The following is a 12,661-nucleotide window of genomic DNA, read 5'->3' on the forward strand; positions in this document are numbered from 1 at the left end:
GCAAAAGAAACAGTTGTTTTAAAAGGTCCTATGATCATGCACGGGGAAATAAAGCCTCACTGAGTTTCCCCAGCACAACCTTTACCAGATGATGAAGTAGCTCCTGGGTTCACGGACAGCTAACTGGACTTTTTTTTTTTTTAATTAATTTATTTTTCCCCCTTTTGTCGCCCTTGTTGTTATTGATGTCATTGTTGGATAGGACAGAGAGAAATGGAGAGAGGAGGGGAAGACAGCGAGGGAGAGAAAGACCCTGCAGATCTGCTTCACCGCCTGTGAAGCGACTCCCCTGCAGGTGGGGAGCCGGGGGCTCGAACTGGGATCCTCACGCCGGTCCTTGCGCTTTGTACCAATGTGCACTTAACCTGCTGTGCTACCGCCCAACCCCCAAAACTGGACTTTCTAATAAAATGTACTGAACAATGCGAGAAGCACGAAGCATGGCTCATTACATTCAGCTGCCCCCTTGGAAGAAGCTTGTCTACTGAGAACTCTAGCACGTGAGTACGGGCACTCGCTACCTGCTGAATTAATCCAGGGGATGAATCATGACCAGGCACTTAGCTGAGGGCCACTGTGGCGATTCCGTGAGTGAAGGCCTTGAGAAGTCAGCAGTTGTCGATGTAACTAAGTAACAGGCTTTCTGCGAATTAATATTCCTTCACCCACGTGACCCTATGAAGTGGGCTGGCCGTATCTTATTCTTGTTTTGACTTATTCATGCAAACACAGGCTCTGGGGTTAAATGCTTGACCTGGAGTCCATCCAGCCAAAGTGTCAACGCTAATATTTAGAGGAAGAAAGGAACTGGTCTCTTTCAACCCTGTTTCCCCCCAGTCTATCCCCATCCTCGCTGGTTTTCTCAAGGGCATTTTGCACCATCTCACATGTCACGCTTTACTTCCTCCGCCCGTGGAATCCACACCTGAGCGTCATCAGGGCGCTCTTTAAAGTCCTAAGCGGCTGCCATAAGGCAGGTGCAAAATGAATAGGAATTGTCTAGCTGCTTAAACCTGAAAGGAAAATGTCACCACATGCGATGGCTTGGGTTGGAGACCCCTGTCCTCACCTCACCTGCACGAGTGGTGGGGAAGCGCTACAAGTATCTCTCCTTTTTCTTCCTTCTCTTTCCCGGTCACCCCCTCTCACCTCCAACCCTATAAATAAAGCAAGATTCTTTCTGTTTTTTTTTTTTAATTGCCCTCAGGGTTATCACTGGGATTCAATGTCTGCAGGACAAACCCACCACTCCTGGAGGCCATTTTCCTACCTTTATTTGATAGCACAGAGAGAGACTGAGAAGGGAGGAGGGGATAGGGAGAGAGGAAGAGAAGCTTCCCCCCTGCAGGAGGGGGCCAGGGACTTGAACCCAGGTTCTTGCACATGGTGGTTTCTGCACTCAACCAGATATCCCAAGATTCTCTCTAAAAATAATATTAATAATAATAACTACATGAGGGAGTTTCACATGAAAGACGATGAGAGAGAGAGAAACCAGAGCACCATTCTGGCACATGCAGAGTGTGTTAGGGATTGAACCAAGAATCTCAGGCATGCTAGCCTAATGTTCTACCAGTCTAGATAGTTCCCTGATCATAAAACAAGATTCTTTTTTTTTTTTTTTGCCACCAATATTACTGCTGGTGCTTGATGCCTGTACAGCTTCACCATTTCCAGTCGCCATTTCCCCTTTTTGATCAAAGGGGGAGAGAATGAGAGCAACCTGCAGCACTGCCCCACAGCTCATGAAATTTCCCCCGTGGGTGGGAACTGGGAGCCTGAACCTCGGTCCTTGTGTAGGGCAGTAGGTGTGCGCTCTATTGAGTGTGTCACCATCTGGCCCCAATTCTTCAAACAGTAAACTGTTATGCTCCAACTCACAGAGGTGGGAAATAAGAAACTCTTATTTAAATGATCGGCCAAATAAATTAGTAGCACATATACAGAGAACACTCCAGATTAAGGAACTTTAAAAAGAACCTATTACAAAAGGTGGAAGAACCAGATGGTTTGCTCATGTGTGGAATTCAGAGAACTGAGCGTTATGAACTTACAAAAACACAAAACAAAAACTAACGTACCTGCCAACAGCCAAACTATCTCTAAGACTTAAGTACTAGGGAGGCTATCAAGGGGCATATGGGGGCAGCACTCTGGTGATGGTTGTGGGACGGAACTACATCCAGAACTATTAAGACGCTGATATGCTGTTCTGTCTTTTGTTTCCCCAGCACACTGCTCAACTCTGGCTTCTGGTGGCGCTGGGGATTGAACCTGGGGCCTTGGGTACCTCAGGCGTGAAAGTCTTTTTGCATAATCATTATGCTATCGCCCCCGCCCGATTGTCGAAGCTTTCTGTTTATGATTCGGTTGTCCTCAACAAACAGCTTAGCAGGTAATCACGACTGTCTACTCCCCATAAAGACTCGGTTTGCCAAACGTCAGTACTATCCTAACAACTGGCCCACCAAGTCACACTTCCCACAGCACCATTACAGAGCCCCTTGCCTATGAAATTACACTTTTCACAACTGTTGGTTTTTTTTTTAATATTTATTTATTTCCCTTTTTTTATTGTTGTTACTCATGTCGTTGTTGTTGGATAGGACAGATAGCTATGGGGAGAGGAGGTGAAGATGGGGGGGGGGGAAGACAGACACCTGCAGACCTGCTTCACCACCTATGAAGCGACTCCCCTGCAGGTGGGGAGCCGGGGGCCCGAACCGAGATCCTTACAGCTGTCCTTGTGCTTTGCACCACTCACGCTTTGCGAGGAGGTGAAGATGGGGGGGGGGGGGGGGGGAAGACAGACACCTGCAGACCTGCTTCACCGCCTATGAAGCGACTCCCCTGCAGGTGGGGAGCCGGGGGCCCGAACCGAGATCCTTACAGCTGTCCTTGTGCTTTGCACCACTCACGCTTTGCGCCACATGCACTTAACCCGCTGCGCTACCGCCCAGACTCCCACAACCGTTGGTTTTAAGAACCACTGCCCTGACTTTGGGAACTTAAAGGGAAGATCACGGAGTGAGGCAAAAAGAGCTTCAACAAGCTTTCTCCGAATTAGCAGGAGAATTAGGTAGACCCACATGGTAAACATGATTACATCTAGAACTGGATCAATAAAAAGTATTGACACAAGGTAGCAACATTGGGGGCCTGACATATTAAAGAGCTCTCTTTTTGATCTCTGCTGTTTCACACGTATGTTTGGGCAAACTAGTCAAATATTAACAATGCTAACAGTCAGCTTCAATGTTCCATGTACACAGAGCCTCACTTGCTTTTTACACGGGCCAGACTGTCTGCCAAGCCTCTGAGGGGGTTCACAGAGACACCTCCAAACAACACAAACTCCGTTCTGCACATCTGACAACAACAACAATAATAAATACAACAATAAAACAATAAAGGCAACAAGAAGGGAATAAATAAATAAAAAGTTTTTGAAAATACTGTATGTATGCAACCCCAATGCAAGATTTATTTTTAAAAAAATTTCAATAAAGACCAAAACAATCTATCAGGAAGGCCGAAACAATCACACAACTAAATCTGTCCTGTGTTATCACTTTCCTGATGAAACTCTGTGCTTTTTCGTTGAACTGGGTAAGAGACCCCAAGTCAGCAGCTTAAGTGGGATCGCTTTTCCTGCTGGAGACCTCCATGGCCATCATCCTGAAAAAAGGAGATTGTCGGTATTCTTTTTTTCTAAAGTTCTATTATTAATTATTAATATTACTATTACTATTATTAGAGACAGAGGGGAAATTGAGAGGGTAGGGGGAGATAGAGAGGGAGAGAGACATCTGCAGCCCTGTTTCACCACTCGTGAAGCTTTCCCCCTGTAGATGGGTATCAGGGGCTTGAACCCTGGTCCTTGTGCACTGTAATGTGTGCACTTGCTTAGCCAGGTGCGCCACCACCTGGCCTCCCTGTCAGTGTTCTTATATACTTGCTTAATAATTAAGAACTCGTCAACATGGCGCAAAGCGCAAGGACCGGCATAAGGATCCCAGTTCGAGAGTCCGGCTCCTCACCTGCAGGGGAGTCGCTTCACAAGCGATGAAGCAGGTCTGCAGGTGTCTGTCTTTCTCTCCCCCTGTCTTCCCCTCCTCTCTCCATTTCTCTCTGTCCTGTCCAACAACGACGACATCAATAACGACAAGAAAACAAGGGCAACAAAAGGGAATAAATATATATTTTTTTTAAAAAAAAGAACTCGTCAACAGAGAACATTCTCAACATTGTGACAGGACACATATATCTGGTTCTAGTCTAAGCAACTCATTTTTTTAGGGGGGAAGGGGGGCCTTGGAAAAATATCACAGTGATCTTTTATTTATCACAAAAACTCTCCAACTTTTACAAAAAGTTTCCAGAGCTAAGTTTTTAAAAAATAAATTTAACACACTAAAACTTAATAACCATTAAGTACATTTAACAAATACTGAGTGTCCGCCTGTTCTAGAAATTAGGATATAATATAAAGGATATCAAAGTGGGGGGTCCTGATTTACATATTTTCTCTGTGGAGAAAACGTGCCAAGTTTCTAGGTATGACAGTTTACCAGATGCATTTCATCAAACCTCAGTATTGAAAAGCAAAAGAACACAGGCAGCAGGAGCTTCCGAGGTCAGCGCTGGTCATTAGGCACACTCCTACCACATCTAAAGATCAGAATGTGTGATGTTTTCATTCCAAGGACACAAACTCTCACTCAACGGCAGAACCCCCCCACCCCCACCCTCCTTATGGTCATCCTAACGTTGGAAGGAGCCTGGAACCAGTGCCAACTATGCCTGATCCCGTCCACAAGCAGAAGGCACCCAGCATCCACAGCCTTCGCTGCTGAGGCCTAGCCTGTCTGTGTTTTAAAATAAAGCAGATTTTTGTATGGTTACTAGTGTCTTCATCTGCCCATAAGCATGATTTTTCAAGTCAAAAATTAAAAGTCACCACACTGGCTGATCCCAGAGAAAAAGGAAATCGTACAGGACTTGACATTTACAATGAGCTACATGAAGTGACCACACAAGTCCTGCCCAGTCTTCTCTTTCAGTTCATGACAGGTAACAGTTGGAAGAACTTTACCTTCAATTTTATAGCTGTAATCATGGTCCGGTTAAACCGCGAATGAGTTTCAAGCGTCAGACTGAGAATACAGATGAGCTCTGAGACCCAGCTCCATTGATCAGGAGATAAATAGGAGTCTAGATAAACAGCAGCCTCAAAGTGATTGATACTATTCCAACTCAAAGATGCACAGTTCCAGCCTGCCTGGCTGATGCAGCATGTGGACAGAAGACAGACCCACTGCCCAGGTTCCCGGGGAACTGCAAAGCTGGATGGTGTCGGACTGCACCACAGGGGACGTGCGAGGTAATAAGCCAGCGTAACAGACAAGCCCCGATTTCCACGTGGCGGTGCTGTCCAAGGCGTGCTGACTCTCAGTCTGGGAACGAACTACACTGCGTGCACGCAGGAGCTGACAAGCCCCTGTCTCACCCACTGGCGCTCAAGCACCCAGTGCTGGGTGCTCACTTTAGAAAGCCAAGCAACAATAACCCCTTCTCCTCCTTTTCCCCAGAAACTTCCCAGGTTCTAACACCCCCTACTCCTTCAAATACACACAAAGCAAAGCAGTGTCAGTGCTTCTCGCGTGAAACAGCTGGCAGAGTTCCAGGAAGAAGCTTAGTCTTACTATGCCGCCGTTGGCATTTACTGAGCGGCATAAACCCAGAATGATTTCACCCTCTTGTACTGATTACCAGATGGCAGCTTGGATGGCTAAGGGGTCCTCTTCCCTGTCTGGACCACCCACCCAGGTGACCTGACATACTCAGACACAAGCAATTTCTGGTGGTTCCTTCAACCACAGTCATGACTGTAAATACTCCTGGTCCCCCTCCCCATCCAAGAAAATGGTTCAGTACTATGTGCACCGCTAACTGTGTACCTGGGAACTGGCCCTCAGTCTAACTGGCACGAAACGGAGCCATTCAATAGTATTACTGACGGAGCCCCAGTCCTGCCTCCACTAAGGCAGGTGAAAGGCATTCGAATCCATGTATTACTTGCTGGAACTACAAACAACTATTGCTACAGCCCCACTGGTAAACAGCCGGGTACATGTCTGTGTTCCTTGGCTATGGTTATTTCATATTTCCCCCAAAACCAGCACTGCTGCCTTACATTAGCTTCCATTTTAAGTTATGTGAGTCTGGCGTTTCTAGGACAACAATGATAAAGGCTGCTTCTAAAAGAGGCAAGATGGGGTAAAGAAAAGTCAGAGCCAGAGACAGCGCCGTGTCAGAGCGCAGGACCTGCGTTGTTAAGGCCCCAGAGAGCTCGAGCGCTGGTGCTACCATGTGTGGCAGAGCTGAACTCTGCTCTGCTTATCCCTCCTCTCTCAGAAAGATAAACACATGCATCTCTGCAAGATTAACGGGGTGGGTGGTAGGCATATACTGCAAAAATACAGCTTGGGAAATTCTCACATGGCTGTGATCACCTTAAGGATGTTGATGCAAAGTTGAAGTTACGTTTCAGTGTTCTAGACCTCACAGATTTTGAACACATGGAAGCGCCAAGGGAGACACTTCTTTATGGGGGGGGGGTGTGTGTCCTTCAATGATAGCAATAACTAGCCCTCAATTTGCATGCTGTATTTCAGAACATTCACTTGGTCCGTTCAGGCACTACCATCCACAAAGATAAAAAGGTCGGAAGGAAATGAGCAGAGATAAGGCAAAATGACAAACTACATGGCATCATGAATACTGTCAAAAACAAGAAAACATGAGACACTGTCAGCGCTATTAATACTGATCACCTATTCTGTGCCCAGAATGGAGGGGATAGTTTCGTTATGAACTTCCTTCACCTTCTCTCAATAGGTGTGGGGCCAGGACAGCTTGGGGCTGAGGGTAGGGGTAGGGGCAGAAGAAGATGGGATGGGACATGTGTTTGCACGTCAGTGCTTCCTTATTCCAACTGAGTGTTCTAGGCCTGCCTGTGTCTCTTCCTATCTATTCGGATTTTCAAAGTGATTAGAAAACTTTCCATTCTTGGGAGTCGGGCGTTAGTGCAGTGGGTTAAGTGTGCGTGGCGCAAAGCGCAAGGACCGCCGTAAGGATCCAGTTCGAGCCCCCGGCTCCCCACCTATAGGGGAGTCGCTTCACAAGTGGTGAAGCAGGTCTGCAGGTGTCTGTCTTTCTCTCCCCTCCTTTCTCCATTTCTCTCTGTCCTATTGAACAATGACAACATCAATAACAGCAACAATAATAACTACAACAATGAAAAACAAGGGCAACAAAAGGGAAAATAAATAAATTAGAAAGAAAGAAAGAAAGAAAGAAAGAAAGAAAACTTTCCTTTCCTCCAGTAAGACCTCCTGTGGATGCTGTTTCCAACCATGTGCTGGTGCCTTCACAGGCCTTGTCTCCCTAGAAGTTCTGTCTGTCTGTGTGCCTCTTAAGTCAATCTGATAAAAGAAAGGTGCTGGGGGTGGGGGTGGGGGCTGCTCTGGAGATGGCTGCGGAGCTGTCACCTTCCCATCTCCCTCAGTGGCTGAACCTCAGCAACCCAGAAACCAGATGCTGCCAGAGAGAGAAGCCACAGAGGCTTCTGGAGGAACCCGTGCTGCATGGCGCAGATGGCTGGGCTGGTCCTCCGGTGTGGAATCAGCCAGACACCTAAGATACACGACGAAACCCCAGAGCCAGAGGAAGGAAACCTGCGTTCTGAGTCAGCCACTGGTGAGGCTGTCCTTAATATTTTTGGCTGACCCTCTGAAGACTTAATCGAGTATTTTTAATGATCCCCTCAAGTCCTAGAGGTATTATTCAGGGGCCTGACATAACCAGCAAAATGCTGCAACTTCACAACTTCTGATTCATATGCTAGAAAGGAATCTTGGGTGCTCTATACAGATTACTGTGGTTCTAGGAGAAAGTGTGTGTGTGTATGTATGACAGACAGTGAGAGCGTGTGAGAGAGAGATTATAGTAGGCAGTAAACTGGCATTGCTTGACGCGTACATCCTCGTTTATCCTGCATCTAAACTGCTGTGTGAGAGGCAGCTATGATGGTCTGCAATCCCCCCACCCTCCCCCAGGACAGTCCGCTTCCATTTCCCCGCTGTAAAAGCCTTCCTCAAAGACCGCCGGCCCTCGTCCTACCCAAGTGATCACATCCTCACCACAGCACTTTGACCCTGAATATTCAACCCCATGACTTCAGTTTCTCACCCTCTGGCCTTGTCAGTGGGCTGCCCTGGACACCAAAAATGAGACGTGCAACTGCTGGCTCCTACTCAGATGCCAGGGACGCACACCCACCTCTCACAACCTCAAATCCCCAAGGACAAGTCAATCTGACCCCCTTCTCTCCCTGAGAGCGTCTGCCATGAGCCTGGCATCAGAAACAAGCAGCAGAGATCAAGGACCTGCTCTGTTAATTCAGTTCTCATCTTGACGTCATGTCGCCGTGATGAAACCGAGACAGCAAAGAGCCAGCCCTAACAAACAGCAAGCAGAGAGGGAGGGTAGCCCTGAAAGAAGGAAAAGGAGTAGCTGGAGTTGAGTCTCAGCGGAACGACGAACCCTGAAGACAAGGTCCTCGACTCTGGTCTTGGCCTCCATGCGCTCGCCCAGGAGGGCTCCGAGGCACTCAGGCCGTCTCCAGCCTCAGCACTGAGGGTTTAAATTAGGGCATCTTTATCAAAGAGAGCTCTAGGCCCAATAAAAACCAAACCAAAACAAAACAGAAAACTAGAAATGGCTCCATGGGGGTTGGGCAGTGGTACACCAGTTGAGAACTCACGCTGCAGTGCACAAGGGCCTGAGTTCAAGCCTCCAGGCTCCACCTACAGGGGGATAGTTTTGCGAGCAGTGAAGCACTGCTGTAGGTGTCTCTCTCCCTCTTCTCAATTTCTCCGTCTCTAGCAAGTAAATAAAATATACATATAAGCGGGGAAGCAATTACAGAAGCCAGACCTTCCCCCCTCTGCAACCCACAACGACCCTGGATCCATACTCCCAGAGAGATAGAGAATGGGAAAGCTTTCAGGGGAGGGGATGGGATATGTAGATCGGGTTATGGGAATTGTGCAGAACTGTACCCCTCTCATTCTATGGTTTTGTTAATGTCTCCTTTCTTAAATAAAAAAATAAATATACATATAAAATAAATAAAAATGACTCCATATTCCTATTTGACCACAAAACACTGCTCTGTCTCCCAGAAAAGTTAAGATTACTGTCAACACTAAATCTAACATGGGTAAATAGAACCCTTATTAAAAAAAAAAAAAAAATCTGCAGAATTACATTCACAGAACACCAGAAAACCTTTTAACAATGCAGCAAGTGCTCAGACTGCCCAGGTGTGTCCAGCATTCACGGGCAAGACCCCAGCACCAGCTCACATTAACGGGTGTCTCGGGGACAGAACATACGGCAGCCACACACCCTGCTGTCTCACCATATAAATGGATTAAAGGCAGGAAGGGTTCAGTTCCTGGAAGAAGTAAAACTGAAAACAACCTAGTCGCTGAGCCTTCCCGAGCCACCTGGCAAAATAATGACACTCAAGTTGATGTGATTTTAAAGACGGTGGTTTAAATGCTTAAAGCCTGTGGTTAAGAGCTCACTTCGATGTTTTTACAGAGGAATACGATAGTGTGCTCATCCCCTCCCAGAAGTGGGCAGGGAGGAGGGCCGCCCATAAAAGAGGGAAAAGCAGAACAGGGCTTAGCAGCAGCAGCAACAACAAAGAAATGGGGCAAGTACCAAAAAAAGTTCTGGAAGTTCAAGGCAGTCAGGTAAATGATGATTCAAGGTCACGTGTCAGGGACACGTGCGATCTTAGATTTATACTAAAGAAAGAAATGGGGGCCAGGCGGTGGCGCACCTGGTTAAGCGCACACATTACAGTGACCTGGTTAAGCGCACACATTACAGTGACCTGGTTAAGTGCTCACATTACAGTGCTCAAGGACCCAGGTTCAAGCTCTTGGTCCCCACCTGCAGGGGGAAAGCTTCACAAGTGAAGCAGGGCTGCAGGTGTCTCTGTCTCTCTTTCCCTCTCTACCTCCTTCTCCCCTCTCAATTTCTCTCTCTCTGTGTCCAATAAGTAAATAAATATGAAATAAAACATTTTAAAAAGAAAGAAAAATCAACACCCCCCCCCCCACTGTGGTACAATCCACCCAGCGCCACAGACACAAATTCCAACACAAAGGTCTAGGCTCATACAACCTGAGTGTGAGGATGGTCTCAGTCTCCCTTCAAAGGGCTTTGAAACCACAGACGGCCTCTCAGGTAGGTACCGGCCTCAATCATACTACCTGTCACCTTTTCTGTTTTGATAGCCATTTTATCAAGACTAAGAAAATAAGGCTTTTGTAGTGGACCCCCCCCCCCCCGTTTCCACCCAAAACAGATCCTTTCAAGATTCCTTTAGAGGGATGCTGTTTCTAGAACTAGGACGTCAGAGATGAATCCATCTCCATTTGACTTGGTAAACCAGCCCCTAACTCACCCTAACAGTAAATCGCAATGATGGCTCAGCCAACATCCAAATCATTCTCTAGCTGGTTATGAGTCTAGCCCTCAGGGCACAGCATAAACTCCAGATGGATTTAAATGATAAAGATATTAACTTGACACTTAGCAATGGACTAATTCAGTTCAAATGACAAAGAGAAAGATCAACGGACTTTCTTGCATTTTAAAAACATAAAAACTTGGATAAACAAAAAGCACAGAAGTAGAAAGGAAATTATAGGAGCAAACTAACTACAGAATCAGGCCAAGGGGCTGGCTCGAGAGGTTCAGGGAGGTGCTAGGTCCTTAGTATGCGGAAGAAGGCCAGGGAGAGAGAAAGGCCCTGGGATTGCTAGCTAGCTCCTGCCTTTATTGCATTCTTTCTTGTTGAGGGAGGGAGGGAGGGAGGTGGCCGTTGGGCCCCCATGCTGCCAGGCTGACCTGTCTGTCTTCTGTCTGCATCTCCGTCCGGCGGTCTCTGCTTTCTGTTTCCTTCCTCTGCATGTTTGTTCTTTCTTCCTCTTCTTTTTTTTTTAATATTTATTTATTATTGGCTAGAGACAGAAATTGAGAGGGGTGGGGGAGACAGAGAGACACCTGCAGCCTTGCTTCACCCCTCGTGAAGATTTCCCTCTGCAGGTGGGGACCAGGGTTTGTGCACCGCACGCGATGCGAACACTTAATCAGATGCGCCACCACTTGCACCCCCGTCTCCCCGGCATAGGCTTCACCCAAACAGCCTTTATCCACTTCAGCTGACAGCCGGTGCGTCACATCATCTACATCAGGTGTGAAAGGAGCCGGGGCACAACACGGGCCTTAGGCTATCCAAACATGAGCTTGGAGTCAGGACACAGCCCTGTGCTCACATTCAGTAGTGGCCAGCCTTCATTGAAGTAGTGCAGCTTCAGATCCCTACTGGAGGAAGGAGGCGGCTGCCAATTCCAAAGACAAAGGAAGGGGGCCGGGTGGTGGCGCACCTGGTTGAGCGCACGTATTACCTTGCAACCCTACAGTCTTGTAACCCAAGAGTTTAAAAAAAAAAAAAAAAAAAAAGACAGCTGTCACTTGTATACAGTTTCCCCCTTCCTCCATGCATTCCAAGCCAAAGCAGCTTAAAAGACCAAATATCTTCGTAAACTGTTTGCAAACAGTACCAATCGTCCATTCAGATGTTGTGATTTTTTTTTCTTTTTCCTCCACTTCTTTTTTTTTTTTTTTTTTTGCCTCCAGGGTTATTGCTGGGGTTCTGCTGGAGGGGAAGCTGTCACCCAAAAGTGTTGCCGTATTTTTTAAATTCTCTATTGCAACAAGAAGATGATCAGAGAGTGAGTCACAGTATTATTACAACTACAAATCAGTAATGAAATTCCTTATGGAAAAAGCATCTGTCTAGGCATATGAGAAAGGGCCAGCTGAAATCAGGTATTCTGACTATGGTCATGCTTCATAACATCAGTGGGACTTCACCATTGCAGACTCAGAAAGACAGAGATAGAGAGACAGCTAGAAAAATGCCATGTGGCACCAAAGCTTCCTTCAGAATGGTGGGAGGTGGATTCGACCCGTGTTGTGCCAATGTCCAAGTGAGCTATCCAGCCAGTCCATGCTTCATGACTATTATCTCTCACACACAGTTATATATGGATCACAACTACAAAAGAAAATGTAATTAAAACTAAGCAAAATGCCTAAGAGGGTTAAGTAGACTTTGCAACACACCAAGACAAATAAGATATAAAAAATTTATTAAGTTTTATTAATGAACTATTTCAGTGGCTATAAGCTATGATCCTGACTAAAAAAATACATTATTAAGACAGCCACAGACCAATTTTTGTCCACTAGATTAGTAAAAGTTAGAGGCTCATAATAACCCATGTTAATTCAGGGAGATGGAAAGAGGTATTGTATCTAAATGCCAACAAATAAGACTATGCATCCCCCCATTTCTTGTGATTAATAGCAGGTTATACTATTATAAGATTACACTGTATATTCCGTACCACACCCGCCCTCCCGCCTCCTAAAGATAACCATCATTCTCACATGTCTTAGAAACAGTTTGCTTCTGTGTTTCTATTTTTATTTTGCAAGTCCATGCACATCA

The 12,661-nt window shown here is 46.4% G+C and overlaps 1 protein-coding gene across 4 annotated transcripts in view; it reads right to left on the reverse strand.

Annotated features, from left to right (window-relative positions):
- CDYL (chromodomain Y like) overlaps window positions 1-12,661 on the reverse strand; it is a 220,922-nt gene that overhangs the window by 77,732 nt on the left and 130,529 nt on the right. The window lies entirely within an intron of this gene.

This window comes from Erinaceus europaeus, chromosome 4, assembly GCF_950295315.1.
Source record: "Erinaceus europaeus chromosome 4, mEriEur2.1, whole genome shotgun sequence".
NCBI lineage: Eukaryota > Metazoa > Chordata > Mammalia > Eulipotyphla > Erinaceidae > Erinaceus > Erinaceus europaeus.